Source organism: Adiantum capillus-veneris, chromosome 4 (assembly GCF_014529385.1).
Source record: "Adiantum capillus-veneris isolate H3 chromosome 4, ASM1452938v2, whole genome shotgun sequence".
Classification (NCBI taxonomy): domain Eukaryota; kingdom Viridiplantae; phylum Streptophyta; class Polypodiopsida; order Polypodiales; family Pteridaceae; genus Adiantum; species Adiantum capillus-veneris.
Genome location: NC_140934.1, coordinates 123,095,538 through 123,100,196, shown reverse-complemented (window position 1 = coordinate 123,100,196; position 4,659 = coordinate 123,095,538).

The following is a 4,659-nucleotide window of genomic DNA, read 5'->3' as shown; positions in this document are numbered from 1 at the left end:
ACTTGATATGTTTCAATGGCGCCGTTTTGGCTTAGAATGTGGAGCTGGATTGATGGAGTCAATTGCTCAGAAAATGTCCTCACACAAAGGGAAATGAGGCGAGCATCTTGTTTAGGCACACGGGTTGGGTGTTTGTGGTTGCAGTTCAGTTTCCTACTGAATTTGCAGGGATTGGGGCAGGTTTTTTTGTGTGGGAGCTACGTCCACATGCAATTGGTCTGCCTCATGAGAAGTGTGAAGATGACGTTGTGACGTGTTTTGGCGAAATGGTGCGGACCACCCCAAAGTATTTACGAGATGTTTTTTGGTTCTCTCAGACCTCTTGGATGTTAATAAAGCATGCTTGTACAAAGTGTACAAAGGTGGTGTGTGCCAGCCGTCTCTACGCATGCGTGCCAGTTGTGGGGGGTACATAGTTTTGATGTTTTTGTACATAGAAGTGTCGAGACTTCAAAGTGTGAGTAAGTGCTTTAAAAACATGAAGAAAAACTGAACTTTTATCAGCTTGGGGTCGTGAGTGAGTGGGAGTTTTCAGCTGTGAAGAAGAAAGCCTCTCTTGTTGCAGTCTGCGGTGGTGCGTGGGGGTTGTGTAGTGGAGGTGCCCGTGTGTGTGTGCGAGGGCATGGAGCCTTGATTGGAGAGTGTGTCTCTCATCAAGAAGGCCATGAACATGGGTGGTGACCTCTGTACTTTCACCCCTCTTCTCTCGTTTTGGTGATGGAAGCTGCGTGAAGTGGAGCTCTCTTGTACGCATGTGCCTGCTACTCAGGTTTGGCAGTGAAAGCCCCTTCTTATTGTTGTGAATGGGAGGTTGTTTCCCCATGTTTTCCATGGTTTTTTCTGAGTTTTTTGGCTGAGCATCATGAGTTTTTGTATAACTCATGATTGGCATGGTTTTTGATGGGTTTGTGTACATGGTTGGGAGCGACTATGGAGCCCCTTCTTGCATATGCAAGGGCTGCTGAGATGGTGTGAGGGTATGGTGTTTATGAACAAAAGTGCAGAGATTTTTCTTTGTTTTCATTGGTTTTTTTTCCCAAAATTTAGTGCCTTTTTTGCTTCCTTGACTGCAATTGATCATAGCTAGCGCTATGACAGTATAGAGGGAAGCTAGTCGAGTGTAGGCGGGAGGTGCATGCAAGGGTGAGTGTGTTTGTGAGTGGAGATCGGATCCTATCCTCTTGTGAGAGCTACTTTACTTTTCCTCATATATCTTGTGAGTATGGAGGTGTTATAGAGGCCACCCCCCAATCGTTCACATGTTTTGGTGCCCCCTTTCTGAGGATCTATTTTGGCTCTCCGGTTGAGCCTTTTAATAGAGTCAACCTCAACCTTCTATTTGTAAGTTGTGCTCATGAGTTCTCCAAGTTTTACATGTGAAGATGATAAGGACCCGAGAAGGTTATTGAGACATGTACAATTGCAATGTTTACTGACAGGGAATGATTGTGAAGCAGAATGGTTGCGTATGTTTCCTCTCTTGCTTGAGGGTGATGCTTATGTGTGGTATAAGAGCTTGAATGATGCAAATAAGAGTTGTTGGTCACTCTTGGAAGCATTATTTCTTCAAAGATATGTAGTGATGCCAACTCCAAATGAAGCTTGGTCAAGGGTGAAGAGCTTAGCTATGCGTGAAGATGAGTTTGTTTCTTGCTTTTGGAAGAGGTTCAAGGATGTATGGATGCAATGGGGAAAGTGTGTGAAGTATGCTAATGTGATGTCAGTGAAAGAGTTACATGGTACACACATGCAATTTGAGAGGTTGAAAATGTTGATAAGCAAGTTGAAACCTACCTTGCGTTCACATGTGGAATTGAAGAATCCAAAAAGCATGAAAGAAGCACTACAGGTTGCCTACAACAAAGAGAGAAAGATAAGGCTTATGGTAGGTTTGGATGCGCCACCGAAGATAGAGGATCTACATTTGATTGATTTACTGTATAAAGTTGCTGAAAATGGCCATGAACTTGAGAAGCCACTTTCTATTGATGAGGAGGAAACAAAGCATGCAAATGTAGTAGCATGTGATCACGTGGAAGAAAATGACATACATGTGGTGAATGCTTATGATGTAGACATATACAATTCTATGGATTCTTCTCTTGATGTTGGAGATGTTGATTCTTGTGCTTTGGAAAATGGTTTGAATCCCAGGTTAAGAGTGATGTTGATGTGGATGGAGCTTATGTGTCTACAAATGGCTTATTTGATGAAAATGCTTTGGTATACGAAGTTGTGGGAGCATCTAAAATGGAAGATGTATGTGATGTGGGTTGTATAGACCCTCCTCTTGAGTATGAGGATGCTGATGTGGTTGAGTTTCATGGTCTACAAGAATCTCATGCTACTCTTGTGGTTGATGATGAAGACTATGCCTCTACTCCTAGGTTGTTTGATGAGTTTCCTATGGTTGCCAATGATGATGTAAATGCTTTTGGTGATTTGGATTATCACTTGGATGTTAATGAGATCAATATCGATTCTTTTAATGTCACCAAAGAACCCATTGTCCAGGATGAGGTGGCTGATATCCAAGAATTTGTTTCCACTTATGGCATGTTTGATGATATGCATACGGTTGTCGATCATGTGGACGGTTGTGTTGCACAAGGTTCTATGGAGTCCCATGTTGAGCTTAAACGTAATGACTTGGATGCTTTGATTGTTGATTTTCAGCCTAAATTTTTGCATGATGATGTGGTCCTTGATGATGGCATATCTGGTAGTGGCTTGCTTGGTGAGCTACTTGTTGTTGGAAGCTCTAATATCAACCACGAGAGAATATTAGAGGAAGTTTTGAGGCTAATGAAAGAGGGTCTTTTCTTTGGAAATTTTGATGATATGGATGGTCATATGCTTTGTGCTAGTGGCTTTGATATGCTTGCCAAGCTGGATGATGGCATGTCTTATGGTCTTAATTGTGATAGGCAAGAGAAAGTGCTCTTTTGTGGTTTGGCATGCAAGGACACTTTGAATGTCTTGACTAGACAAATTATGGTTGAGAATGTAGAAGCTTTGATGGATATATTTGAAATCAGTGATTTGTATGAGTTGAAGCATGAATTTTTGGCTTGGATTCAATGCAAAATTATGTGTATGATAGAGGGAAAAGACATATGTCTCGTGTCAATAGCATATGGGATTTTGCTTTGGTGGGAGAAGCTCCTACTATGTTATGCATATGGTTATTGGATGCAACATGGAGGTGGATGGTAAGAGAATCTATGTTATTTTTAGCTCTCATCTTATATTTTGGTTCTTTTGTGGCATGAAAAATAGGAGAATGTTTACAATGATGTGAAAGTATGCACATGAAACACTTGAAAGTGTTCCATGCTTGTTGGGGGGGCAATATGTGACGTGTTTTGGCGAAATGGTGCGGACCACTCCAAAGTCTTTGCGAGATGTTTTTTGGTTCTCTCAGACCTCTTGGATGTTAATAAAGCATGTTTGTACAAAGTGTACAAAGGTGGTGTGTGCCAGCTGTCTCTATGAATGCGTGCCAGTTGTGCGGGGTACATAGTTTTGCTGTTTTTGTACATAGAAGTGTCGAGACTTCAAAGTGTGAGTAAGTGCTTTAAAAATATGAAGAAAAACTGAACTTTTATCAGCTTGGGGTCGTGAGTGAGTGGGAGTTTTCAGCTATGAAGAAGAAAGCCTCTCTTGTTGCAGTCTGCGGTGGTGCGTGGGGGTTGTGTAGTGGAGGTGCCCGTGTGTGTGTACGAGGGCCTGGAGCCTTGATTGGAGAGTGTGTCTCTCATCAAGAAGGCCATGAACATGGGTGGTGACCTCTGCACTTTCACCCATCTTCTCTCGTTTTGGTGATGGAAGCTGCGTGAAGTGGAGCTCTCTTGTACGCGTGTGCCTGCTACTCAGGTTTGGCAGTGAAAGCCCCTTCTTATTGTTGTGAATGGGAGGTTGTTTCCCCATGTTTTCCATGGTTTTTTCTGAGTTTTTTGGCTGATATAACTCATGATTGGCATGGTTTTTGATGGGTTTGTGTACATGGTTGGGAGCGACTATGGAGCCCCTTCTTGCATATGCAAGGGCTGCTGAGATGGTGTGAGGGTATGGTGTTTATGAACAAAAGTGCAGATATTTTTCTTTGTTTTCATTGGTTTGTTTTCCCAAAATTTAGTGCCTTTTTTGCTTCCTTGACTGCAATTGATCATAGCTAGGGCTATGACAGTATAGAGGGAAGCTAGTCGAGTGTAGGCGGGGTTTTGTGCATGCAAGGGTGAGTGTGTTTGTGAGTGGAGATCGGATCCTATCCTCTTGTGAGAGCTACTTTACTTTTCCTCATATATCTTGTGAGTATGGAGGTGTTATAGAGGCCACCCCCCAATCCTTCAAAACGTTGCAACGGACTAGGTAGAGGTTGCACACACACCTCCCCAGCTCTCCAAGGGCTTCTATAAAAAGTATGCCAAACGATACACATGGAGCGGGAAGATTATATCCTCTAAATGTATGACTGCTAATATGTCTGGTGACCATCAGAACGAGGCCTTTTACTCGATGCCTATGGTGTATGATCTTGACCTGAAAGCATGGTTTCCTTTACCGCCCTACAAGGGACACTACGCTTTTACTATTGTTTTTTGGTGTGAGTCCTTTTCTAGCTTAGCTGCGGTGGCATAACAGACAGGCAAGTTTTTG